The sequence below is a fragment of the Haemaphysalis longicornis genome, unplaced genomic scaffold (genome assembly GCF_048455015.1).
Source record: "Haemaphysalis longicornis isolate Haplotype H1 unplaced genomic scaffold, Haemaphysalis longicornis Haplotype H1 scaffold_1, whole genome shotgun sequence".
In the NCBI taxonomy this organism is placed as follows: domain Eukaryota; kingdom Metazoa; phylum Arthropoda; class Arachnida; order Ixodida; family Ixodidae; genus Haemaphysalis; species Haemaphysalis longicornis.
The window spans coordinates 358213266-358240319 of record NW_027526203.1 but is presented as its reverse complement, the minus strand read 5'-3'; the positions used below and the strand labels follow the sequence as shown (position 1 = coordinate 358240319).

Below are 27054 nucleotides of genomic sequence, written 5' to 3'. Positions count from 1 at the left end.
CATCTCACTGACTGCAGAAAACTGGTGCTCAAGCAAGTCTGTGATAAAGAAGCAGTGCTGGTTGTTATGTGACGAGGATGCAGTTGATTTCAAGTACCGAAAACAACTGGGATGGTTTATTCGCTTCTTAAATAGGCGTTACAGCGAGTGGTTTACTTCAAGCCGATTAGGTGTGTGCAATCTTACCGTCATTGTCTACTATCTCGCGAATGCGTGGGAGAAGCGATTCGTAAAGAGACTTTACAATTTGATTGATTGTAGGGTTTAACGCGCCGACACAACGAAGGCGATGAGGCGCGCCGTAGTGCAGGGCTCCAGATTAATTTTGACCACCTGGGGATCTTTATCGTGCGCCGAAATCTCGTACACACGGGCGTTTTTGCTTTTCGCCTCCATCAGAAAAGCGGCCGCCGCGGCCGGGAATCGAACCCGCGACCTCGTGCTCAGCAGCGCAACGCCTTAGCCACTGAGCCACCGCGGCGGGTGGAGACTTTACAATTTCTGGACGGGAGCGAAGGCGTTCCCATTCCTCTGCAATTGCACTCCACAGCTCGTCAGCCATGCTGCCACAGTCATTTCTTTTGGCGAGGTGCATTTTCATTATTCACCAGACATTCTCGATGGGGTTTAGGTCTGCCCCGCACGGAGGCCACCGTAACTAAAGCCACGCGTGGTCCTCAAGGAGAGCGCTCACTGCTCGTACTGTGTGGACAGGGCTTCGGCCTTGTTGAAAAAAATCACGCCATATCCACAGAATGAATGATGATAAGTGGGGCGAAGCTCGAGAGGGGGAGATCATCGGTAACCGTAACTCTCCCGTGAAAGTTCGCCCATTACATCATTAAGAAAGACGTAAGACTGTGTGCGTACATTGTACAAATCAACTTTTATTTTGTTCTTTTATTTTGTTCTTGTTCGTTTGTTGTTTCCTTTCTTCGTTTGTTCTTTTCATTTCGTCGTTGTCATGACTGGATTGCGAGGTCCCTTCATTACGACGGCTTTATGATCTGTGAAATGAAGCGATAGAGGTTCTTGTACTGGCTGCAATGGGAAGTTTGCAAACACTAGGTCTATACACGTTCCTCGGATCGTGGTAGGGTTCATATGGATACATCTGAGTGCGTATTTGAAGAAAGAACTTTTATTTAGGGCGAACTTGTGCCCGAACAAGACGAGAGGAAACGAGCAAAGGTCCTTGCGTCTCGTTCGATCTCCGAGAACGACTGCCTGCGTTCGTGGCGTGATCTCTTGCGTGATCTCCCCCTCGCAGTGCACGTGCGCTCGCGCCTCCGTTGGCGAACACAGACAAGCTCGCGCTCCCGGTGCCGAGTTTGCGCTGCCGGTTGCAGCCGGTTCTTGCGCGTGCAACGCGGCCCACTTTGCGACATCTCCGAAAGCATGCGGCGGTCACGTACCACGAGACACAAGGGATGGACAGACCGATGGCTTTAGGAGCTTCGCCCCTAAAATGAAACACCCGTCCACGAATGGGCCATCCAGGACGTAAGGCAGAAGTGTCGTAGTTATTACGTAGCAGTATTTGGAAGCGTTGAATCCTTTTGCGGACTTGCTTGAATGCCAGTTTTCTGTACAGCCAATAAGATGGCAATAAAAGGAGCGCCCGACAACATATCGCAAAGATGAGCGGCGCCGTTGCGCGCGTAAGCGCATGCTACACGCTATCGGCCGCTTACAAAAATCATGCCGCTCGCTCGGTGCACCACGCACCGCTCCGGGGGGTGCCACAACGAATCGCTGTGGCCGAGATCGAGGAAACTGAAATACATTGACAGGACTGGAACACGCATGCGCCCTCAGCTATCTCGACAGCAGGCGTCCCGCCGATTGGTTATCGCGCACCGCTACATTGGTCCGATTTCTTTTGTAACCGACAGCACATAGCACTAGATTTTAAATAAAGCTTTAAAAAAGCCGAAATGGCTCAGCTGGTAGAGCGTTAGACTGAAGATCTAAATGTCCCTGGTTCGATCTCGGGTTTCGGCACGTACTTCCTTTTTCTGCACAATACACTTAATTTTCTACCACTTATTCGCCGTCATTGCAGTCCACGTGAAAACAGCTGTCAGCTCTCGCCCAGCCGAAATAGCTCAGTTGGGAGAGCGTTAGACTGAAAATCTAAAGGTCTCTGGTTCGATCCCGGGTTTCGGCACGTACTTCCTTTTTCTGCACAATACACTTAATTTTCTACCACTTATTCGCCGTTATTGCAGTCCACGTGAAAACAGCTGTCAGCTCTCGCCCAGACGAAATAGCTCAGTTGATTTCCGGTCACCGACGAGAGCGGGCGCACGATGGAAAGCTCCAGCGGGAGCAAGTTTTGCGGCCCGTGAGGGCCGCGGTTCCAGGGTTTCTGCTTCGGACAGCGAAGATTATCGAGTCAAGCTGCCAAGTCTTCCTACAGGTCGTACAGTAGTTAATACAGTTTTTTTTTTTTTTGCACGGTGACGTTGATGCCAGGCCTTACAGAGTTGAGGATTTTCGTGACGCACTCGGTCATTTGGCACTGCTCCCGGACGTTATCGCTCTGGAGGCGTATCAAATGAATCACGTGTGGGCCGTCATATTCAAGAACGCTGGAGCGGTGAAGAAAATCCTCGCTATCACGGAAATGAAAGTGAAAGGCCGGCGCTGCTTGATTATCGACCCGACGAACCAGGACGTAAGGATCAAAATTCACTGGGTGTTGTACGGCGTGACCGACGAAGTGCGCGTCGCCCTGGCCCCGTACGGCAAAGTGACCAACGTGACGAGAGAGCGCTGGCGCGTGCACGGCGTCGTCGACAGGGGATCGACGACTCGATTGGTGACGTTGCAGCTGAAGGCTGGTGATACAGTGGAGGACCTTCCCCATCAGCTTCGCATAGCCGGAGAACAGCCCCTCGTCGTGGTGCCGGGAAGGGCGCCTAAGTGTCTTCGCTGTCACACCACCGGGAACGTACAGAGGTCAAAACTGTTAAGAACAACGCGCGAACGCGTGGCTTTCGATACGCGCAGCGCAGCCTGCTGATAGCCACCGGCGTGACCAGCGAGATTAGGTGACGGCGCTGCGGCGGCTTGTCATGTGAAAGCTATTGCCGATGCTTCCGTGTTTCGGGGGGGGAGAGATTCAACACCAAAAGACCCTCACCACGACGCCGCCAATGCCTCTATTAAACTATATCTGATGCTGATAACCCTCACAGTGTCGTTTTAGATGGAAAGCATCTTTTAGTCGACCCTCTGTCGTCCGGCGTCCGCACTTCTCCTCCTCTCCACAACAGCTGTGATAACGCCGCTCTCTCTCCCCTCCTCCTCTCCACACCACCTGTGCGCTAGCGCGCTGCTCCTCCTCTCCACTCCCTCTGCTCTGTAAAGAAACCCCGTCCGCGCTCCGCTCAGTTGCTTCTTCGGTTCTGCGCCGTCCGATGACTGGAAATGGACGCCACCGATTCCGTCAGCGAACTGGCTGGCACACCTTCAACTAGCGCCAGCCAGCACACTGTCAGAACCGCGAGCACCTCCGAAGACAAGGCTGCACAGAGGAGAGCTCGTGATGCCGAACGTAAACGGCAGCGTCGAGCAGCGTATTCCTCGCTTCAAGAACGAGAAGCCGCTATGAAACGCCAGCGGCGAGTAGCTGATCCATATGGCGTTCGGCAACGTGACAACGCTTCGAAACGCCAGCGTCGAACAGCGGATTCCTCGCTTTGAGAACGAGAAGCCGCAAAACGTTCCCCACTACTCGATAAATACAGAAGACATTTAATACGCTACTACACGTGTCTTTACTCTAACAACCAATTAACACGCTAGTGACGCTACTATTCCACGGCTTTGCATCCCCTCAGGGTTCCCACGTGGGAAGATGTAATTTTTTTGCCTTTGGTATGGTTCCCACATTCTCCCTTTTTTATATTCGAACCATACCAAAGGCTATGACAAGACTGCACTGGTTATCAGCGTCAGATAACGTTTAATATTGGCCGCGGGGCCCACCACTGGAGAGGCCGGCGCTGCTATCGTTTTGACGTCACTTGTAGGATCACCGTTCCTACCTTGCTGCGTAGTTGGCTTGCAGTTGGCTTGCACTTAGCTTAGGCAGCGCGTTCTAAAAGTACTTTCGTGTTAATTTCCATCGTTTGAAGTTAATTCTCAGTGCGTAAAGTGCAGTTCGACCTAATGGTGACTGTATTACCGTGTCTACTGTGGTAGATTATCCGCAAACACCGTGAGTGTGGTGGTGTATTGCATGCGACCGAAGCATAAGCAGCGGCTTGTTTCCCCGATCAACAATGTGGACTACGACGATCGCCGAGTGAAGTTTCTAGATTTCCCTTGTTTGCAAGAAATGTATAAAGCAGGAACTCGTGAAGCGTTAACTGCTCGCAGAAGCACACGCAGCCGCCGTGCCTGCCCGCACAGCCGACGGTGCGGCTCGAACCGACGCAGGTCGCGACAGCAACAACTTGTCGCCGCTTTTTAAAATCACACAAGTCGTGGAAAAGAAGTTCCAGATTGGTGAAAGTGGATGTTAGTGCGATGAAAAATTCTGAAAGGTAGTGTCATCAGCTGTCGTTTTCAAAGCGATGCTCAAATATCTGCCGCGATTTACGCCGACCGGCCGCGGAGGTCGTTCCCGGCAGCGCCGGCCCGTTCACGCATGGTGCGGCGAGCGACCGAAGGATGGCTATGCTTGCGCGCAAGAATCGACCGAGGCCGTGCAGGTATCGTGATCGTCGATCGCTTCAACGGAAATCACCGCGCTTACAGAGTTCTCAGCGCGGTGAAACGTTCTGTTAGGGACTGTCACTCGCAACTCTAACGGCGATGAAATATCTGCGGCGACGCCAAGCCTAAAGTTCCCAACATCCGATTACGTGCATCCGAAGCCGGCTGCGAGCGGCTGGCGAAGGCCCTCCCGTCGCGCACGCGTGTGTTGCGTTTGGGTTCCTCTAACTTCTGGGGGGCCCCCAACGCTCGGTTCTCCTATTCTAAATATCCCCATTACCCGAAATCGTTAACGACGTCTTTCTCCTCGTACGCAGCCTCGCCTTCTGTGAGCAGTCGTGAGTTTCGAAATTGATGCTTGAGAAATGCCGGCTTACTGTAAACATACAAAACACGCTGCAATTATAAATTACCCCGCCGAGCACCTAATGAAAACTAAATACGTATAGCCTTGTCCGAACCCGCTCGAAGGCGTTAAAAACTCGCGTTCATACCGTTCATACATTGCGGACAAGTCGCGAAAAGTAAACATCAGCCGTGAAGAGTACAGGCTACGGCAGTGATCGTTAATCAAATCCGGGCATGACTATAAAAAAAATCCCGCCAATCCACTCCGTGAATTTTGTTGTAAAGCAAAGCTGCAAACGGCAACTATAACGATTAACCATGCGACGTCACTTAAATTCACTCACATCGCTCTACAAATAGTAAAACCAGATAAAAGTGAAATGCACTTAACCACAACATTTATTACTTCAAAGAGATATTCTTGGTAAGGTTAAATTAATACATGATGCATGAACGTGTTTGGTTGAGTTGTATTGGTGTAGCAAAAAAGTGGGAACTTTTTTTATAAAATTAAAGCTCCACCCGGTGTTAAGACGATCTGACTTCTCCGTCCCTGCTCCGCGGACGGAGGTGACGAGATTTGCGGAAGAGAAGGAGGAAGAAATACTTCTGTTCAGATTTCTGAACGGTACAGAGTGCAGCCCTGGAGAGTGATTCCTTCTTCTGTGGGGCCCATATGCAGCCCGCGCGGCCTGTGTTCTGTCCACCCGCTGAAGCTGGGTAGGTAGAGAGGGCCTGGACAGCAGCATCTCCTATTGCTCTTGTTGGGTAGTTGACCGAAAGAGAGGCGGGTGCTCAGGGCTAAAGTCGCACAGCCCGATTACGGGGCGGAGTGTTCCTACTTCTGAGCAAAATTTACATTCAGCGTCGTAGCGATTCGGATGCATTAAGTGAAGACGCGTAGGCTGTGGGAAGAAGCCCGGATTGTATGAGCCGTAGGGTAGTTTGTTGTTCTATGGAAAGGTCAGGGTAAGGCGAAGGTACGGTCTGTCTCAGAAGGCGATAGTGCTGGGTTATCTCCCTCAACGTGACAAGCGGGTGACTGTTCTCGTGCAGCTCCATAGCACGGGAGGTAAAAGCGCAGGCTTGTTGGGTGGACGTATTTGTTGCCCTCCATTGAAGTATGAGGGGGTGTCCAGATGAGCTGAATGGAACCGTTTGGGGAGTGGTTTTTTAGCACGCGCAGTGCAGGTCAGGACACCCAACCGGACTGGTAATTCAAGAAGGCTTGCTGGGAATCGGTGACTACCCTCCGAACCCCTGGTTGAGTGAGAGCCAGGGTGATGGCTGCCTCTTCTGCTGCCGTCATTTCTTGGGTCCTAAGCGAGGTACACGCAAGGAGGTTGGTTCTGGAGGTAGCCACGATGATGGCGTATTGCTGCCCTCGATGTTTAGAGGCGTCTGTGTAGATAACTGCATGATCCCCAGCGAGGGTGGTGTTTAGCGCTTGAGCCCGTACTTTTCGGTTACCCTCGTCATGTGAGGGGTTCATATTTCTAAGCAAAGGGAGCATCTTTAGTTTTAGTCGCCAAGAGTCTGGGTGTACGTACGTCAAGCGGAGTGACATTCTTGGCTGCCCAGCCAATCTGGTGAAGCATGCGGTTACCCACCGCAGTTCTGAGTTGGACCTTCTAGTTAGAAAGATGACCTTCTATCAGCTCTTCCACCGTGTTGTGGAGCCCCGTGCTAAGCAGCCTCTGTGTGGACGCACTCATGGGAAGACCAATGGCCTGCTCGACCGCCTTTCTAATCATTATATAAAGCATCTCTATGTCTTCCTTGTCGAGAAGACAGGGGGTTGACGTAAGTGACTCTCGAGAGGACAAAAGCTTCAATTAATCGAAAGGTACCGGATTCCTTTAGGCCTCGCTTCTTGGTGGCAACTGGCCTGATCATGTGTATGATTTGATTAATGTTGTTTTTGAGGCGCTGCAAGGAGACGTCACTTTTGGTGTTAGCCTCGAGATGTAGGCCCAGGATCTTGATGCTGGGGCTTGTAGTGATGGCCTGGCCATCAAGGAGTATTTGAATGTATTCCTTGATTTGGTGTGAGGGCGGACGACAAGGAGCTGTGATTTTTTACGTGGACACTGGAGGCCACAGGCTTTAGTACATTGGCGTACTAGAAGTGAGATGCCATGCATTGGTGTGAGCTTCCTTTAATTTCTGTAACTCTTAGCACATGAGCAAGGTGCGCACAGGGCCGCTAGATGGGCGGAGTGGTCGCGTGACGCTTTCACGTGGCATTCAGCGAGAACGCAGGGGGTAAACCCACAGATGGGCTTGGTGAGTACACCACCTGGCATAAACTGAGTTGAAGTTCTAGCGTGTGTTTCGTCGCCTCTTTTACCTTTGTCTCTGTTTAGTGTTCGCTAGTACGATGATTTCCTTAGTCAGTAACCAACTCGCCCAACTTACCGCCCTAGTTCACCTGTCTTCCCCGTCTTCGCGTGGGCTCGTAGCTAAATCGGTAAGACAACGGGCTCTCGCTTTGTTAGTCTATTAGTTCCAGGTTCGATTCGCGGCGGTGCCGGTAAATTCTTTTATTTGTTCGCTGGAGTTTTCTGGTGACACCAACGGTCGCGAAAGAACCCTTGGGGGGTAGAGGTAAAAAGCTTTGCTTGAAAACATCGTAGGGGAAATAGGCACTGATCAAGCGAAACTGCAGACCATAACGATACTTTTAAGCATGTGCGGCGAAGCAATCTGGTCAGCGTTCTCGCGTCAATCATTTACCAGGCAATACGAGCCGTTCGCGCGGTGAGATCATAAGTGAGCGACGCGTTTCCGTCGCTGTTACAAGGTGTTTGCTTGCACACACATGTCCCGTTACAAGTATTTCATAATGCATTTACAGCGTACTTTTCTCGGCATCAGTTACATCGTCCTTGGCGTTAGCTGGCTGCGTATGTAAGAGCTGTGGGTCGCGATGATAGCAACTACCTAAACGCGGCGGTGTCGCCGGGAACAAGCGAGTCGCTGATTGCTTGCCCGAATTATTTGGTTTACAGACAACTTTTTTGGTAATTTGCATCAAATCCACAAGGAGCGGGCGAGACGGTGGCCACAAGAAAAAAACGCGCTTCCGCATACGCACGGTAAATCTGCTGTAGCAGACGACAACACGATTCGGCGTCCTACAAGTGACGTCACTCGTAGGTGGCGCCACGGTATATCCTCGAGGCTTCGGCGGCGGTCGTGGTGCGGGACTTTCGACGTCGAGCCTTGCCCCCCAAAACGAGGAAGCATCGGCACTAGCTTTCGCATGCCAAGCCGCCGCAGCGCCGTCACCAAATCTCGCTGGTCACGCCGGTGGCTGCCAGCAGGTTACGCTGCACGTATTGAAAGCCACGCGTTCGCGCGTTGTTGTTAACACTTTTGACCTCTGTACGCCGCGAGTGTGGCGTACCGCGTTGTGGACTTTGTCGTCGCTTCGGCCACGACGAGTCCAACTGCGTACGCAGTAACGCCAACGTAGCTGGACCCGGGGGGCACGAGGATGTGTCTGAGTTCGTAATGGATGAGGCGGAGGCGGAAGACGTCGCCACGGTGGATGGCGGCAAGGCGACGACAAATGAGGAGACGCCCACTGAGGCGGACAACATCGAGCGCGACGTCGAGGCAATGCAAGGACAAGACGAACCAGGGCAATCAAAAGCGGCAGCTACTGAAGCAGCGCGTGCCCCTGAAGATGAAGACGACATGCATATCCAGGCTGAAGAGCCGGGAAAAGAGGACTTCAAGGTCAAGAGGAGTGACGAGGAGAGCAACGACGAAGCAGCTTCAAAGCGGCCGCGTAAAGAAGGAAAAGACACTGCGGGCACGAGGACCATCAACGTCAGCGAACAGACGTCTGCGAAGGAGCCTTACGTGACGCGTTCGTCGCTTCACGTAAAGCCCAACGACAACGCCGACAGGAAACTCGCTGCAACACCGCATTCACATTGCAAAAATCGTGGGAAGTAGGCGGAACTCAGACTCCTGACAGTGGGCAGCTCCTGACGCTGGTTGCGTGGACGTGCAGCAATGTGCTACCCCACAAGAATGGCAGACCTACGTGGAAAAAAAAAGAAAGCCCCTTCACAACAGTGATAGTGAATCCTTGTGTCGCCGAGCCAGAGCACGGATGTACAGTGCTCACGGATTGAAATGCGACACTGCGAGCGCGTGGCCTGCGGTACATGCAGCGCCGCCCGTGGACGCCCGTGGAAGCTAGGTGTTGCGTTGTGGTATACCACGAGGGTGAGAGCGTTTTAAGCGTAGGTTTGCTGCTTCCGGTTGCCAATAAGCGGGGCTGTGGTTCGCCGCAGTGACAGCGGTGCGCTGCGAGCCTGAAGCTCGTTTCTGCGCCGGCGGTAGCCTCCCGGCGGTCCGCGCAGCCTATTTCGCGACATCGTCTGCTCGGGCGCTCTTCTTACGCGTGCCCTTCCGATGCAACACAGATAATGTGCATGTAAGGCACAGTCACGCTTATCTGATAAAATGAACGTCTGCACCATGGAGCAAGATAAACAGGAGCGCCGACTTCGCTCTCTCCTGCGGGCTCTTAATGTCCATCACTCGCGGAGCGCAATGTAGATGGCACAGCGAATGGTCCGGCGGCTAGCGGCCGGCGTTCCCCGTGCGCCGGCGGGCGCGTTGGCGGAACGCATTCCATCGGCTTTTGTCGTCTGCTTCGGCGACGGTAGTTTTGGGCACGGAGTGCTTTGGGCTTGCGTTGGCGGCGCTTCGCGTTCATTGCGCTCCTCCTTCGCACGGCTTGATTAACTTGTTCGACAGCACCTTCTGGGTAACCCGAACCCGAAGGAATTGAGTGGTCGTACGGCACGGCAAAGATGCGTTAAGAATTGGTTTGCATGGCGGGAAAACAAAATGTAGAGCGCACATATAGACATATGGCTGCTATACAAACACTACCTTTTGCGCAGTCCTTGACGAAAATGTGACTCCGTTTTGTAAATTTGTGAACACCAATTCGGCTGTGTTTTAACAGGTTTTGCAAAAGGCGAAAGGAGCAACTGGTTCTGATCACTAGCGATTATAAAAGTTGCCTCAGCTTTCTCGCCGTTCTCCAACTTACGTCCAAAACAGAGTGGGCCTAGAACCCGGACCGGCACTCACACGCTCATCAGAAAATAACAGAAACGCGATAACATCACCCGCGACTGCCCGCGACGTAGCAATCTGCTCAAGATAGAGGCCCTGACAGTGCGGTCTTTTCAGAAGCCTTCATTTCGCGATATTTGAATTCGTCCGGACCCTATATCTCTGTGGTGATGACTCGCCAAAAGAAAAGGTTTGACGAGCCGGTTGTTTTGCTGGTCAGCCGCTTAAAGAAAAAAAAAAAAAAAAAACGCCGGGAACCCTCGTAGGCCCAAAATTGCAGCCATACAAATCGCAGCATTTTATTTGGAGTCCACGGCGTTATCGACGAGATAACACGACCGTAGAGCGACAGTGAACATCGGGCGGTAAGTTGCGGTATGAGTTACAATGAAGGTTGCGTTTGATATTCTTGGGTGCCTTATCAAGATGACAGTGTTTTTGTACACTTATTACAACAGGGCAGCCGTCCAATTCAGTCATTGGCACAGAAATGTGTGTCTCATTGCCGTTTCCCGATGGAGACTCCGGGCGACCCTTGTAAGCATTGTTCGTGCGCAGAAGCGGCATAAATAATTAAGCAGGTGGCCGGAGAGCGGGCCAACAGAGGGTAATTTTTGCGCTGCATCGGTTTGTCGTAAGCAGAATCCCGCTAGACTGCATGTTGTGGCATTTCATATTACTCTTGCTCATTCTTTGGTGATTCTAAAGTCGTCGTCGTTCAGTTGCGTCTTACATCTGCTGGGTTAGTACAATATTTTTAGCGGGTCTTCATAATGTCAGAATAAACGCCCCCCGATAGGGAATAAGCGACCGCCATGTATGCGGTGGCGTGCGATTACCTGCGCCGTCTATTCCGGCTGCGCACGGGTGTTTAAATTCCGCGCGTGCAGGCATTCCTCCTGCATAGTAGGACAGGCATACGACAGACGTCGTTGCGAAAGAAACGACGCCTCTGGGGAGAGCGAAGAAGGGAAGAGCCATGTACAGAGGCACAGCGACGAGAGGGCAAACGAAGGAGGAAGAGAGCAAAGGGAGAGCTGGGCGGCCGGCGGCGCGTGGACATTATCGGCCCGAGCGAAAGAATTTTTCTGTACCACAGTCGGCGCTCCTCTTTATATCTTGCCCCGTGGTCTGCACGAAGGAACAGCCAACTTTACTCCATGATATAAACTAAAAAAAGAGGAGAGCCGACGAAGTACTAATGCACTGCACCACACGCGAACGTGCCTGCAATGGCGTCTTTCCCTTTTTTTAGTTTACATTCTGGTGTAAAGTGTGCTGTTCCTTCGCACAGTAGTTTCTTTTATTCAGATGAGCGTGACTGTGCATTGCATGAACATTACTGCGCAACATTGGAAGGGCGCGCGTAACAAGAGCGCGCGCACACGATGTCACGAAATCGGCTGCGCGCACAGCTGTGCTACTACCGTCGGCGCACAAGCGCGTTCCAACGCTCCAGGCTCGCAGCGCCCCGCTGTCGCTGCGGGGGAACCACAGTCCCGCTCATTGGTAGCCGGAAGCAGTAAGCTTACGGTCAATACGCTCTCATGCTCGCGGTATACCACAATGCAACGCCTAGCTTCCATGGTCCTCCACGGGCGGCGCTGCATGTACCGGCGGCCACGCGCTCTCAGTGTCGCGTTTCAATCCGTGAGCACTGTACCCACCGCTATCAACTGCAAGGTATGCGCCGTTCGAATTGGCTCGCTCGTAAGCCCTCATTCCCACAGCCGTTTTTCACCCCGTCACGTAACCGTCCCGTCACCGTCTTCCGTCATGGGCGCCGTTTTTCAACCGATTTCTCGCCGAAAACGGTGCGACGGTGACGGGAGGCCGAGCTCTACGTTTCCGTCACGTCAACGTGACGGGACCATGCCCCGCGCTAAACCAGCTAATCAGAAAACAAATTTTTACGGCTAAATTTAGCGAAAAGTGAGCACAAACCATTTTCTTTACTGTTCGGATTAAAAACGCTCAATTCTAGGCTAAACTGATCACTAGGCAGACGACCCTGTAATATGACGGAAAGCTCCCGTGTAGATCCAGTCTGAACACTTCTCCGTTCCGTCAACGTCGCTTTTTGTTGACGTGACGGTGTCGTGACGGAGAAGGTGACGGCTGTGTGAATGAGGGCTTCTCGTAATGCCAGTGACGATTACGGAAACCCTACGGGTCGCGACATTGAATGTGCGTGGTCTATCAGCGAGGCGTCGACAGTACCAGTTGAGCCGCCTGTCTCTTGAGGTAGGGCTAGACGTATTGGCTTTACAAGAGACTCAAGTAGCAACACAAGACCAGGCCGATCGAATGGTGCAGCCGTTTACGGGACGTTACAATGTTTGTGTGTGTCACGCGGCTGGTACAAGGGGGGGGGGGGGTGCGTCCTTTTAACAGCTTGGATATGCAAATCGAAGCCGTGTTGGCATGCGAAAGTGGTCGTTTGGTTGTTGCTGGTGTTTCGTTCAGTGGCTTAAGTTGGAGGTTCATCTGTGTCTACGCTCCAAACAATTCGAACGAGCATGCAAATTTTTTGAGCAGCTTGAAGTTTATCTCAAGTGTGATCGACTGATTGTGATACTGGGGAATTTCAACTGTGTATGTTCTGCACACGATCGCTCTACAAACGTGCCTGTGCGGGATAAGAGTGCCAACCTGCTTAGTCGACTCAATTACGAGTGTCAAATCGAAGACGTGGGTTCTGTGTTTACACCCGGAACTGTGTGTAAATTCATCACTTCCAACGCGAAAGAAATACTAGACTAGATAGAGCATACGTGTCCATTAAACTGGTGCCGTCATGCAATAGCTATGACGTAAAACACGTATCCTTTACGGACCACAGCCTTGTGTTGTTTACGTTAGGCAGGAAAAAAGAAAGTGCAAAGTTCAATTGGGAGCTATGGAAATTTAATGAACGGTTGCTCGAGGATGACGATTCCGTGAAAAGTGTACAAATTGAAATAGAAACTACTGCGTCAGAAAGCTACTGCGTCGTATGGGAAGAATTTAAAAGTCGCGTCAAAATGATTGCAATCGAAAGAGGAAGCAGTATCCAGCGCAGTGAACGGAAAGCCGAAAATGAACTACGTAAACAGCTTGACGAACTAATAAGCCTGGAGAACGAGCAGCCAGGGAAATGGTTAGACCAAATAAGGGGTGTGAAAAATAAACTGGAAATAATGGACGGCGATAAGTACCGGGCGGCAATGATAGGAGCACGAGCGTAAAAACTGCGGGCTGGGGAGAAACCCAGCAAGCGCGCTTTAGGCGATGGAACGAGATACGCAACAAAAAACGAAATAAAACAGATAAACTTCCGAAACGAAGCTACAGGTGACAAAGAAAGCATAGAAAGTGCATTCGTCGAGCAGTGAATTGTTTGGGCGAGAGAGACGAATAGAGCCTGGTTTTGCGAACTGTTTCCTGGCGCACATGCCGCGATTAGAAGACGACGTACGAACACGAATAGAGGAGCCAATCAGGTTGCAGGAAATCGAAGCGGCAATTGACGAATTAGCGGCGGGAACGTCATCATCACCTGACGGCCTGGGAGCAGGGTTTTATCGAGCCTTTAAGAAAGAATTGGCACCTATGGTGTACGCCGTGATCCGGGAAGCATACGAAAAGAAGCGACAACCGAAGTCTTTTCAAGTAGCACACATGGTCTTGATACCAAATACCGACGACCCAGATAAGTTGTTGTAGGAGGGGGGGGGGGGGCATAGCGCCCGATAAGCCTCACCAACGTGGATTACAAAATATCTACCAAAGTCTTAGCGAAAAGAATACAAACAGTTATCAAGGACTTAGTGGGTCCGCACCAGACATGCGGAATCAAGGGGCGTACCATTGCTACAAATATACACGTAGCGCGGAGTGTCCTTGAATGTGTTGACGCTTTCGAAAGCCGAGTAGCCATGCTCCAAATAGACTAAGCAAAGGCTTTCGACCTTCTTTCCCACGAAATCTTGTTTTCTGTGTTGGAATTTGTAAACTTAGGCACCACAATAGTAGAGGGTGTTAAGATGGCTTATTCCGATTGTGTTACACGGATTATAGTCAACAAAAACCTTACCGAAGGCATAAACGTCCGTTCTTCGGTAAGGCAAGGGTGTCTGTTGAGCCCCTTGCTTTTTGCCCTGTACTTATTGCCTTTCCTGTTGAGAATGATAAGAAATGACAATATAAGCGGGTTTCGACTAGAGCAGGCTCAAGTTAAGGTTCTCGCCTAAGCGGATGATATCGCAGTTTTCTGCGTTTACAAAGAGAGCGTTGTAGAAGTGGTCAATATTGCAGACTCCTTTTGCCGTCTAACTGGAAGTGAAATTAACTGGGAAAAATGTACTGGTTTTTGGCACGGCAACTGGGATTACACACCGCAACTTTTCGCTAATACGCAATGGACAGCCTTGCCTGGGCGGTATTTAGGGGTGCCCCTAGAACACTACGTAGACACTGCGCAATACTGGGGGGAAGAAACACAGTAGATAAACGAAAAAGCGGAAGGTTGGCAAGGTCGAGGCTTATCAGTATTCACGCGGGCTACAGTATGTAACCTTTTTCTGACCGCTAAAGTCTGGTACGTGCTTCAAGTGCTGCGTCTGACACGAGTGAATGTACAAAAATTGTACAGGGCGTTTGCAGTGTTTATATGGGCATCAAACTGGGAGAGGACCAGCCGAACCAATTTGTTTCGTTCGGTTAAGAGGGGGGGGCTGGGCTTGTCGCATTTGTTCATTCGCCAACTGGTGTAATGTTTTATGTTTCTTCGAGACCAGACGGACCTTTTTTTGCGCAAAATAGTGCAGGTGCGTCTTCGAAGATACCTCCCGGAATTTATAGTATCGACAGGTGGTGAGAGCGGTCGGGCCGTCAGAGGGTACCTCAGGGAGGTTGTCATGGCTTTCGGTTCCTAACAGTCCATTTCTCTCTAGAGTATCTTAGTGCAGCAAATCGGAAAAAGTTGTATAGAGACCTTGTAGATACGTTGATGCCTGTGCCGCTTTACAGGTCGTTATACCAAGGCAATACGGGCCAACATGTCCTTAAGAGAGTTAAAAAGATGCCTGTAAGGCCTTGTGTAAAGTCCTTTTTCTTTAAAGTGCACATAAACACTTTAACAGGAAGCACATGGATGAAAGAAAAGGGGTTCTTCGTTCCGTGGACCACAAATTGTAGAATGTGCCGGAAACCGGAAACCATAGAGCATGCATTTATTGAATGTTGGGATCAAATATTTCCCTGGGATGTCTTACAAAGGACACTTAAAAAGGAGTTGCCTATAACTCCACATGGTATACGTACCTTCCCAATGAAAATGGCGTACTTTATGACATGTGCTGGGACTGTGGAAGACCAGGATAGATGTGAACAACGCAGATGTGAACACTCGCCCTGTGCGCAAAAACTTCATTGAGAGCATTGCGTATATTCGCGATATCTTTGTGACCCAGGCAGAGCCGCCTGAGTGGACGGAAATTCTTGATGCTCTTGTTTGTCTGAAAAAGTTTTGATATCAATGATCAGCCAAAGATAGGCTGAAGGGTTTGTGTTGAATATGTGTACTTTGTGGAAGGCAATAAAGGAAAAAAAAGCCGAAATAGCTCAGTTATGAGAGCGTTAGACTGAAGATCTAAAGGTCCCTGGTTCGATCCCGGGTTTCGGCACGTACTTCCTTTTTGTGCTCGATACACTTGATTTTATTCCGCTCATTCGCCGTCATTGCACCCTTCGTGAAAACAGCTGTCAGCTCTCACCCAGCCGAAATAGCTCAGTTGGGAGAGCGTTAGACTGAAGATCTAAAGGTCCCTGGTTCGATCCCGGGTTTCGGCACGTACTTCCTTTTTGTGCTCGATACGCTTGGTTTTATTCTGCTCATTCGCCGTCATTGCACTCTTCGTGAAAACAGCTGTCAGCTCTCACCCAGCCGAAATAGCTCAGTTGGGAGAGCGTTAGACTGAAGATCTAAATGTCCCTGGCTCGATCCCGGGTTTCGGCACGTACTTCCTTTTTGTGCTCGATACACTTGTTTTATTCCGCTCATTCGCCGTCATTGCACTCTTCGTGAAAACAGCTGTCAGCTCTCTCCCAGCCGAAATAGCTCAGTTGGGAGAGCGTTAGACTCAAGATCTAAAGGTCCCTGGTTCGATCCCGGGTTTCGGCACGTACGTCCTTTTTGTGCTCGATACACTTGATTTTATTCTGCTCATTCGCCGTCATTGCAGTCCTCGTGCAAACAACTGTCAGCTCTCGCCCAGCCGAAATAGCTCAGTTGGGAGAGCGTTAGACTGAAGATCTTAAGGTCCCTGGTTCGATCCCGGGTTTCGGCACGTACGTCCTTTTTGTGCTCGATACACTTGATTTTATTCCGCTCATTCGCCGTCATTGCAGTCCTCGTGAAAACAGCTGTCAGCTCTCACCCAGCCGAAATAGCTCAGTTGGGAGAGCGTTAGACTGAAGATCTAAAGGTCCCTGGTTCGATCCCGGGTTTCGGCACGTACTTCCTTTTTGTGCTCGATACACTTGATTTTATTCCGCTCATTCGCCGTCATTGCAGTCCTCGTGCAAACAACTGTCAGCTCTCGCCCAGCCGAAATAGCTCAGTTGGGAGAGCGTTAGACTGAAGATCTAAAGGTCCCTGGTTCGATCCCGGGTTTCGGCACGTACTTCCTTTTTGTGCTCGATACACTTGATTTTATTCCGCTCATTCGCCGTCATTGCAGTCCTCGTGCAAACAACTGTCAGCTCTCGCCCAGCCGAAATAGCTCAGTTGGGAGAGCGTTAGACTGAAGATCTGAAGGTCCCTAGTTCGATCCCGGGTTTCGGCACGTACTTCCTTTTTGTGCTCGATACACTTGGTTTTATTCCGCTCATTCGCCGTCATTGCACTTTTTTTTTCTTTATTGCCTGCTTGTGACAGGATACAATCGACAGACACAACGCTTGGTGGATGGATGTGAAACAGCAGCCTCTCTTATGCTGCGTCAAGAACTAAATTTTTTTCAATGATGCGAGGCTATCTAATGTTGTGATCCACTCAGGTGGGTCTACTTGCACTCGGTAAACTTCCCTGATGTACGTTATACATTCAATAAAGTATTCCCTGACGGGTCTAGCATTGGCATCAGCATGCCTGACCGCCATACGAACTCTCCACAAACTATGTAGAGAAAGGAGCGTGATCATGTCATAGGGCACTCCCCCTTCATTTTCCGTTGGAAGGTACCTAATGCCGTAAGGAGAAAGTGGCAGATCCTTTTTCAAAGTCCTCTGCAGAATATCCCAATGAAATACTGCGTCGCAGCAATCCAGGAAGATGTGTTCAACTGTTTCTATTTTTTTGCACAAACGACAGTTTACGGACCGAAAAAAAAAAAAGAAAAAAAAAAACCCGTAGACAAATAACCCCTTTTCTTCCAACCAAGGATTCACAGGAAGAGTGCCACTATGCAACTGGAAAAAGAACGTTTTGCAGAGTGCTCTAACTGGCATTTTCTTAATTCTTTGAAGAACATCTTTGCCTTTTCCAGTTGGGTACAGCGACCGGTATATTGGCACGGGCAAGCATACATCAACAAGATCTTTGTACAGACGTTTCCGCGTGACAACACTCAGGTATTCTGTCGAAAATCGCACTTTAAGGAGTTTAACGGCACGCACAACTTCACTCAAAAACCCTCTCACAGACACTTGTCTTGCATCACTAGTTGACACAACAAACTCAGGGAGAGTGTGTGATAGCCTTGTCTGAATAACAGGGCGCAAAAAAGGATCGCTTTCATCACGAAAGAACATGAACCGTGCGACCACTTGTCGTAGAAACAGATGTACAAGGCCCAAACCCCCTGCCTTCGCTGAACGAAAAAGGTTCGTGCGACTCGTTCTTTCCCAAGTTGACCGCCACAAAAACACCGCGAACACTCGATGTAACTTCTGAACTATAGTTCTTGACATACACAGGGCTTGTAGAACGTACATTACCTTCGCAACAAGAAACACGTTACATACGGTCGAGCGTGCAAACATAGACAAGTCCCGTCCACCCCGCTTGAGCGTTTTCTCTCGTGTAGCCTCAATTTGCTCCTTCCAGTACTCGTCTGGGTCTCTGTAGCACTCAAGTGGCACACCTAAATACTTAACTGGACACACACTCCACTGGACGTTTGCAAATGTGGACGGCGTGGTTTCCCAATCCCCGTGCCAGAAACCTGAACATTTTTTCCAATTAATTTTGCTCCCAGTCACTTCACAAAACAAGGAGGCTTCTTTTACAGTCTCCTTCACGCTTTCTGTGTCCTCGCAAAACACGGCAATGTCATCCGCGTACGACAGTACTTTCACTTCACTTGACTGAAGCCTGATCCCGTGTACAGAACTATTTTCCAGTATTTTCAAACAAAAGGGTTCGAGATAAATCGCAAAAAGCAACGGACTCAAGGGGCACCCTTGCCGTACCGATGACAGAACGGGGAAGCTCTGACTCACGTGTTTGTTTATCACTAGGTTTGCTGTGCACTGCTTGTATGCCATCGTCACGCCTTCTAAAATGACCGACCCTAGGTTCACATGGCGCAAAATGCTGAACAACACTTCGTGCCCCACCCTATCGAAAGCCTTTTCGAGGTCAATTTGTAACATTGCCACTTTACCACCGAGTGCATCAATCATCTCTAATATACTTCGCGCCACATGAATGTTTGTGTAAATTGTCCTTCCTTTAATCCCACATGTTTGGTGAGGCCCCACTATTTCTTTAATGACTAATTGTAACCTGCTTGCCAAAATTTTCATTAAGATCTTGTAATCGACATTGGTAAGGCTAATCGGTCGGTAACACTCGACTTGCAGCAGCTTCTCTGGATCGTCGCTTTTGGGAATTAAGACGATGTGACTTCTTTGAAAGGACGACGGCATTTTTTTACACTCGTACGCTCTCGTAAACACCGCGTGCAATATCACCGCTAAATCTTTCTTGAACGTTTTGTAAAAAGCGGCGCTGATGCCGTCCGGCCCTGGTGACTTGCCCTTTCCCAGTTCATCGATTGCCTTTTCTATTTCGCTAACACTTATCGGTTGCTCCAGTCTCGCCTTGACCTCTTCACCTAACTTTGGCATAAGAGACAAAAATTTACTTTCATAGTCGTCTTTAAACCAACTTTGATGATTAAAAAGACCTCGATAGTGCTGAACAAATTCGCGTTCTATCAGGTCGCTGTCTTCAGTAACTTCATTTCCGCATCGTATCCTAGTGATTTCGTTGCGTTTCGCATACCTTTTTTCTTCCCCTAACGCTCGCTTCGTCGGTGTCTCATTTGACCATAACCGTTCCGCGCGTGCGCGTATCATTGCTCCCCTGTATCTTTCGATGTCGATAACCTCGAGGGCATTTTTCACTTCTTTGATTTCTTTACTAAATATTCCAGGCGCTGCGCATTCCTGGCTTAGCAAAAACTTCAATTGCGTCTGCAGCTCTTGCTCTTTTTTCTTTTCATTGTACCGTAGTACACTCGCACGCTCTATTGCTTTCATTTTCTCGAGATTCTTAAACTGCTCCCACCGAACAACAACATCATCACCTTTTCCGATAAACTCGTGCACCCGCTCATTTACTATGTCGACAAACTTTTCGTCTTCGAGTAGCTTTGCGTTAAGCTTCCAGAGATTCCAATTAAATCTCGCCTTTTTTTGCTTTTTACCCATCGAAAGCGTCACCAACGCGTGGTCACTAAAGGATACTTGATTGACAGTGTAACTCGTGCAACATGGTATAAGCTTCAGCGATGCGTACAGGCTGTCCAGCCTTGCATGACTCTGGTTTTGGAAGTGTGTGTATTCTGGCGGCTGGCCACTGGCCAGAGCGGAGCCAACATCCTCTAACTCATACTCGTGTACCAGTTCATTCAAGAAAATGGCGCTTTTGTCCCTGACAGGCCGCCCCTTTACTGTATCTTCAGCGTTACATACGCAGTTAAAATCTCCAAGGAGTACAACATTCCTGTCGGTGCGTAAAAAGCTCTCCACTCGCTCAAAAAACACTTTTCTATCATTCTCTTTGTTTGGTGCATATACACATACCACACGCCAGTACATTTCCGACAAAAAGAAATCGCACACAACCAGTCTGCCGTCATCGCCTGCCGTTACACTTTCTTCCACAATACCAAGGCTATTCCGCAGTAAAAGTAAACAGCCCCCTGACGTACCCACAGCATGGCAAACACACACGTTGTAGTTTCCTCGAAACTGCGAAATAATCTGCTCCGTCTGCTCCTCAGTTTCTACCTTAGTCTCTTGAATGGCGATTAGGTCAAGGTCATGTTCAATAAAGAGCCTACTCAGCTGGCACTGCCTCCTTCTGGCCGCCAAACCACGGACGTTTATCGTACCTACTCGCAATGCTGTTTTATCCATTGATGTCTCGATTAATGGCACAGACTAGGAGCAGAAATTTCGCTGCATCTCTCAATACACTGTTGGCAACCCACTACACCCACCCACCCACGCATACACACACACACGCAAGCACACACACACACACACACACCCAAACACAAAAAACCTCGTGATGGTGGCATACCTCGAGGGCACTTTGCAAGATCGTTGAGGGCTTTGAGTCTGCCATTACAAGTCTGCTTTCGACACGTGTCCACCCTCATTTCTTGGGGGGCTTCGATGCACTCTTATGTCTCTCCGTTGGAATGTTCGGTCTCACCTTCAGTTTCGGTCGACGCCGAACACCGGTTTCCGTAGACAGTTCACACGCACTAGTATTCCCGGAGCCTTCGTCGTCGTCATCGTCGTCATCGTCCCGTACCCGTTTGCCACTCGCGCCGTTGGCGTCGGCCATTTCAGCGTCTGCCTCGTCCTGTGGTGTTGTTCCTTGCAAGTCGTCGCTTACAGGAGGTTGGCTTCCGTCGCTGGTGGGGCCGGCTCGCTGGGTCGCAGTAGCGGACAGCACTTCCACAATTTGTGGTTCACCGCACTGCTTGGTTTCTTGCTGCTCTTTGACTCCTAGTCCGGGTAGTTGAAGCTCGGGGGTGGTGGTTCGGCCGCCGTCCCCCTTTGCCTCGTCCTCCCCCTTGTCGTTGCCCTTTTCACCCTTGGCGTCGTCCTTGACGTCTATTGCCGCTGCACCGGGTTCTTCCTCTCGTGCCCTGGCTGCTTCTTCCGCATCGGCTTCATCCATGAGGTGTTGCGACGCTTCGTCGACGACCGCTGGACCAGTGACACTTGCGTAAGTCTTGACGCAAGCGTCGGCGTCATGACCGAAGTGTCTACACGTTTCACTGCGGGGCACTCGACATTCCCTGCGGACGTGACCTGTGCCGCGACAGCGTAGGCACATAGGGGGCCTACCCGGGACAGCGACCAGCGCATTGTCCCCCGCGACACGTAGCTGATGAGGCAGGTCCTCCACTTTCAGCCCGGCCTTCAGTTTGAGCGACACGGAACGCGTCGTTGACGCTTGCTCGGAACAGCCGCGAACTCGCCACCGCTCCCTCGCTACTTCGGTCACTTTTCCGTAGGGCGCAAGAGCCACCCGCACATCGTCGTCGGTCACGTTATGCAAAACCCAGTGCAGCTTGAGTCGAATGTCTTGGTTGCTGGGGTCGACGATGATACACCGCCTTTCCTTCACCGTCACCTCCTTCGCAGCTAGCGTTTTCTTCAATGCTTCGGCATTCTTGAACGTGACAGCCCAAACATGGTTCATTTGAAACGCCCCCAACGCGGCAACGTCGGCGAGCGCTCCCAATCTTATCAGCATGTCACGAAAGTCTTCCACCCAGTATGGCCTTGCTTTCATATCAGCGTGAAAAAATAAAGTATTCAAAACAGTACGGCCTGTTGGCAGAGTCGGCAGAAGAACTTGGTATTCCTGAGAAATACTTTCCATGGTCCTGTTTCCGCGACCCGGGTGGGCCGCAAAATCCGCTCTCGAAGAGCTCATGAAAAACACGTCCGCACACCGCGGTGGCCGGAAGTGGAATGCCGTCATTGCACTCTTCGTGAAAACAGCTGTCAGTTCTCACCCAGCCGAAATAGCTCAGTTGGGAGAGCGTTAGACTGAAGATCTAAAGGTCCCTGGTTCGATCCCGGGTTTCGGCACGTACTTCCTTTTTGTGCTCGATACACTTGATTTTATTCCGCTCATTCGCCGTCATTGCACCCTTCGTGAAAACAGCTTTCAGCTCTCACCCAGCCGAAATAGCTCAGTTGGGAGAGCGTTGGACTGAAGATCTAAAGGTCCCTGGTTCAGTCCCGGGTTTCGGCACGTACATCCTTTTTGTGCTCGATACACTTGATTTTATTCCGCTCATTCGCGGTCATTGCACTCTTCGTGAAAACAGCTGTCAGCTCTCACCAAGCCGAAATAGCTCAGTTGGGAGAGCGTTAGACTGAAGATCTAAAGGTCCCTGGTTCAATCCCGGGCTTCGGCACGTACATCCTTTTTGTGCTCGATACACTTGATTTTATTCCGCTCATTCGCGGTCATTGCACTCTTCGTGAAAACAGCTGTCAGCTCTCACCCAGCCGAAATAGCTCAGTTGGGAGAGCGTTAGACTGAAGATCTAAAGGTCCCTGGTTCGATCCCGGGTTTCGGCACGTACTTCCTTTTTGTGCTCGATACACTTGGTTTTATTCCGCTCATTCGCCGTCATTGCACTCTTCGTGAAAACAGCTGTCAGCTCTCACCCAGCCGAAATAGCTCAGTTGGGAGAGCGTTAGACTGAAGATCTAAAGGTCCCTGGTTCGATCCCGGGTTTCGGCACGTACTTCCATTTTGTGCTCGATACACTTGGTTTTATTCCGCTCATTCGCGGTCATTGCACTCTTCGTGAAAACAGCTGTCAGCTCTCACCCAGCCGAAATAGCTCGACTGCTTCCGGCCGCTGCGCAGTGCGGACGCAGGATGGCGAGCTCCGTTCAAGGGGCGGCTTTGGCGGGCACATCGGCCCGCGGTACCAGGTCTTCTGTTTTTGACAACTCTGCAAACCAGGAATATCAAATTATTCTGCCTCATTTGCCATCCGGACCATCTGTTCTGAACACCATTTTTCTGCACGCGGACGTGAAAGCCAGGCCATACAAGGTGGAAGATTTCCGTGACCCGCTGGTGCGTCTGAATTTGCTGCCCGAGGTTGTGGCCTTGGGCGCATATCAGATGAACCACCTGTGGGCCGTGACGTTCAAGGATGCCGAGGGAGCTGCGAAGCTGGTTTCCGCCTCCGAACTTCAAGTGAAGGGGCGGAGGTGCCTTATCATCGATCCGCGGAGCCAGGACGTAGTACGCCTAAAGCTGCACTGGGTGCTCCACAACGTCCCAAACGACGAAGTGCGAGGCGCCCTGTCGCTTTACGGGAAGGTCACCGAAGTGACCCGTGACCGCTGGCGTGTGCCGGGCTGCACTTCGCAGCTCTCGACGACACGCCTGGTCACTCTACGACTGAAGTCAGACGTCACCGTAGACTACATCCCGCATCAGCTACGCATCGCCGGTGAGCAGGCCCTTGTCGTGGTGCCCGGACGGGTACCGCTTTGTTTGCGCTGCCACCGGAGTGGCCACATTCGGCGGGAGTGCCGCGTCCCACGGTGCGGGCGTTGCCGCCGCTTCGGCCACAGCGAGAGCGAGTGCGTCCGCACTTACGCGAACGTTGCCGGACCAGGGGATGACGACCACAAGGCCGAGTACGTGATGGACGCCGAAGACGCGGAGAGCGCTTCGAAGGGCAAGGACGAGGACGTGGTGAAGGAGGCAACGCCCCCTGAACCTGCAGCCGCCGTGGCACCGAGCGCCGAACCACCCGCCGAAGGTGGCACTCCCACCGAATCCCCGGGCTTGCAGGGCCACCAAATCCCCACGGACAGTTCAGGCTTGGCCGAAGCACCACTCTCGGCGTCGGAGGGAGATAAAAGCAAGGAAGAAGAAGAGGTTGAGATGGCAGGTGTTCTTTCTGGTTCTGCAAAGCGTGCAAGGGATGCTGTCGAAGAAAAACAGGCCAGCACCGTCGAGCCGAGCGGTGACGAGCCGCCGGCGAAAGCTCCGACGCATGCTCGACGGGCATCGGTTAAAGTGAAGCCGAACGTCAACGCGGAGCGGCCCAGGAAGCCACCGGACACTTAACGTGAAGCCCCTTTTGCGTCCCTGCAATGTCACTAAGGCCCAGTGATGTTCTCCGTGCAGTGCAGCGCAACGAGCAGCCGTCTCCGGGGAGTGTTGAGCAGCTACTATGGACAAGAGCACGGCAACATACTTGGGATATCCGCCGTCGCTACACTGGAGGCTAGGGTTCGTTGAGCTGGTCTTTGTTTTTTATGCTCTTGGTGTGCTTTAATTCGATGTAATGGCTACTTTAAATAGGCCACTTCGCATTTCTACATTAAACGTAAGAGGGCTTGGGGCCAGGCGCAAGCAATATCAGCTGCGAAGGATTATGGACGACAAAGAAATAGATATAATGGCCATTCAAGAAACAAAAATTGAAAGCGAAGGCAGCACCGAGAGCATGATAAGGCCCTTTAGTGGGCGTTACAGCGTTTGCGTGAGTCATTCTGTGGGAACTTCTGGGGGGTGTTGTATTTTGGTTAGAAATTCAGTTGGTATTCGTGTACGATCAGTTATTTCGAGCGAAACTGGCAGGCTTGTGTGTTGTGATTTCAACTACTGTGGAGTAGATTTTCGTGCAGTGTGTATCTATGCACCAAATGTTGCAAGGGACAGGACGGTTTTTTTCGAAGGGTTGTCTGATTATTTAAAGAAGCAAGAAAGAGTAATTTTATTGGGCGACTTCAATTGTGTGTTAGAACGAAGAGACAGAAATGTGTCGCCGCGAACAATTGATCAGAGTGCAAGGGTCTTGACAGAAGTTCTTGAAGACTGCGAACTAGCCGATGTAGCACACTGTGCGGTTAACAGAAGTGCTTTAAAATTCACGCACTTTCAGGGCACGAGCCATGCGCGGCTGGATCGTGCATACGTATCTTTCGAGCTCGCTGCGGCGTGCAAGAACTACGTGGTCGATAGTGTCTCTTTTAGTGACCACTGCCTGGTTTCATTTTTGTTGGGGGAAAGGAGGGAGGATTGTAAGAAGTTCAGCTGGGAACTTTGGAAATTTAATGTAAAATTATTACAAGACACCACATTCACGGATAGAGTACAGGAAATTGCGGAAAAACAAACAAACGACGAAATCAGCAGCTGGCGGGAAAGGTGGGAGGTATTCAAACAGGAATGCAAAATGGTAGCGATGGAGAGGGGGACAGTGCTTAAACGGCAAGAGAGGGAAGTGGAAAACAAACTCAGAAATAATCTGCAACACATGTTAAAACTCGAAAGCGAAATGCCTGGGGCATATAAAGAAGATATCAGAACCATTAAAAATAAGCTAGAAGCCATCGATATAGAAAGATATCGGGGAGCGACCGTGAGGGCGAGGGCCGAGGTGTTTTTGGCCGGCGAAGCGCCAACAAAGCGAGCGATAAAAGACGAAGCTCGGTACGCGGGAGGAAATGGTATCGAGGAAATATACTGGCGAGGCGCGCTTACCAGTGACAAAGAGAACATAAAAAGTGCGTTTCAAGAACATTACACAGATTTGTTTAGCCCCACAGTTCCAAAAACTGACGAGTTCAAGCGAGACTTTCTTCCAGCCATGCCAAGATTGGGAGACGATGTGAGGGAGGAGTTAGAACGACCGATATCGCTTGGCGAAATTCAGACGGCAATATCGGAGTTAAAAGTAGGTAAGTCGCCAGGACCTGACGGGCTTGGTGCGGATTTTTATAAAAGGTTCTCGGATATAGTAACTCCGTTTTTATTTATGGTCTTTCGCGAGGCGTACGAGTCCAAGGTACTTCCGCCGTCGTCTGGTCGCACACACACCGTCCTCATACCCAAATCGGAAGACCGTGTTAAACTTCAGTCGGTTTCTGGGTACCGGCCGATTACATTGGCCAATGTAGATTATAAAATCCTTATGAAGATCTTAGCGCAACGAGTGCAGAGTGTTATAACAAGTGTAGTAGGGCCGCATCAGACCTGTGGTATAAAGGGGAGGAGTATAGTAACAAATGTTCATGTTGCGCGCAGTGTGCTGGAGTGTTGTGATATGTTTTTTAAAAGGGTCGCTATGCTTCAGATTGATTTCGAAAAAGCGTTCGATCGAGTGTGCCATGAGATTCTTTTTTGTATTTTGGAGCATATAAATGTTGGTGATGTGATCATACAGGGAGTGCGTATGGCGTACTCTCAGTGCTGCACGCAACTTATAATCAACAAGAATGTCACGGGAAGTATTCCTGTACTGTCTTCTGTGCGACAAGGATGTCCAGCATCTCCTCTTCTGTTTGCAATTTATTTGGAACCCTTTTGTTTAAGAATAATTAATGACAGTGGAGTACGTGGTTTTCAGTTACACACATGCGAGGTGAAGTTACTAACATACGCGGATGATGTGGCGGTTTTTTGTGAAGACGAGGAGAGTGTAAGCGCAGCCATATCGATAACAAGGGAGTTTTGTAGTCTTACTAACAGCTGTGTTAATTGGGCCAAGTGTGCGGGTTTTTTTCACGGGGAGTGGGGGTCAACACCATCTGTATTTGAAAACGTGTCTTGGTCGCGTACACCAGCGCGTTATCTCGGAGTTCCGCTGGATCGCTATCAGGATAGCGGCGAGTACTGGGAATCCGAGACGGCGAAGCTGCGCGAAAAAACAACCAAGTGGGGCGGTCGCGCATTGTCTGTTTTCGCACGAGCCACGGTATGCAACCTTTTTCTTTTGGCAAAGCTGTGGTATGTGCTGCAGGTGCTTCACTGTTCACGAGTCCACGTGCAGCGAATGCACAGAGTATTCGCAGTCTTTATCTGGTCAT

The 27054-nt window shown here is 50.5% G+C and overlaps 15 non-coding genes across 15 annotated transcripts; all 15 read left to right on the top strand.

Moving 5' to 3' along the window:
• The first annotated feature begins 1931 nt into the window (after window positions 1-1931).
• Trnaf-gaa (transfer RNA phenylalanine (anticodon GAA)) lies at window positions 1932-2004 on the top strand. The gene has a single exon. It is a non-coding gene; the product is annotated as a tRNA-Phe (tRNA).
• A 93-nt stretch (window positions 2005-2097) lies between these two features.
• Trnaf-gaa (transfer RNA phenylalanine (anticodon GAA)) lies at window positions 2098-2170 on the top strand. The gene has a single exon. It is a non-coding gene; the product is annotated as a tRNA-Phe (tRNA).
• A 13605-nt stretch (window positions 2171-15775) lies between these two features.
• On the top strand, window positions 15776-15848 carry Trnaf-gaa (transfer RNA phenylalanine (anticodon GAA)). Its single transcript has one exon. It is a non-coding gene; the product is annotated as a tRNA-Phe (tRNA).
• A 93-nt stretch (window positions 15849-15941) lies between these two features.
• Window positions 15942-16014, top strand: Trnaf-gaa (transfer RNA phenylalanine (anticodon GAA)). The gene has a single exon. It is a non-coding gene; the product is annotated as a tRNA-Phe (tRNA).
• A 93-nt stretch (window positions 16015-16107) lies between these two features.
• Trnaf-gaa (transfer RNA phenylalanine (anticodon GAA)) lies at window positions 16108-16180 on the top strand. Its single transcript has one exon. It is a non-coding gene; the product is annotated as a tRNA-Phe (tRNA).
• Window positions 16181-16272: 92 nt separating this feature from the next.
• Trnal-caa (transfer RNA leucine (anticodon CAA)) lies at window positions 16273-16345 on the top strand. Its single transcript has one exon. It is a non-coding gene; the product is annotated as a tRNA-Leu (tRNA).
• A 93-nt stretch (window positions 16346-16438) lies between these two features.
• Window positions 16439-16511, top strand: Trnaf-gaa (transfer RNA phenylalanine (anticodon GAA)). Its single transcript has one exon. It is a non-coding gene; the product is annotated as a tRNA-Phe (tRNA).
• A 93-nt stretch (window positions 16512-16604) lies between these two features.
• On the top strand, window positions 16605-16677 carry Trnaf-gaa (transfer RNA phenylalanine (anticodon GAA)). The gene has a single exon. It is a non-coding gene; the product is annotated as a tRNA-Phe (tRNA).
• A 93-nt stretch (window positions 16678-16770) lies between these two features.
• Trnaf-gaa (transfer RNA phenylalanine (anticodon GAA)) lies at window positions 16771-16843 on the top strand. Its single transcript has one exon. It is a non-coding gene; the product is annotated as a tRNA-Phe (tRNA).
• A 93-nt stretch (window positions 16844-16936) lies between these two features.
• Trnaf-gaa (transfer RNA phenylalanine (anticodon GAA)) lies at window positions 16937-17009 on the top strand. Its single transcript has one exon. It is a non-coding gene; the product is annotated as a tRNA-Phe (tRNA).
• Window positions 17010-22217: 5208 nt separating this feature from the next.
• Window positions 22218-22290, top strand: Trnaf-gaa (transfer RNA phenylalanine (anticodon GAA)). The gene has a single exon. It is a non-coding gene; the product is annotated as a tRNA-Phe (tRNA).
• Window positions 22291-22383: 93 nt separating this feature from the next.
• Trnaf-gaa (transfer RNA phenylalanine (anticodon GAA)) lies at window positions 22384-22456 on the top strand. The gene has a single exon. It is a non-coding gene; the product is annotated as a tRNA-Phe (tRNA).
• A 93-nt stretch (window positions 22457-22549) lies between these two features.
• Trnaf-gaa (transfer RNA phenylalanine (anticodon GAA)) lies at window positions 22550-22622 on the top strand. Its single transcript has one exon. It is a non-coding gene; the product is annotated as a tRNA-Phe (tRNA).
• A 93-nt stretch (window positions 22623-22715) lies between these two features.
• Trnaf-gaa (transfer RNA phenylalanine (anticodon GAA)) lies at window positions 22716-22788 on the top strand. The gene has a single exon. It is a non-coding gene; the product is annotated as a tRNA-Phe (tRNA).
• A 93-nt stretch (window positions 22789-22881) lies between these two features.
• On the top strand, window positions 22882-22954 carry Trnaf-gaa (transfer RNA phenylalanine (anticodon GAA)). Its single transcript has one exon. It is a non-coding gene; the product is annotated as a tRNA-Phe (tRNA).
• The last annotated feature ends 4100 nt before the right edge of the window (window positions 22955-27054 follow it).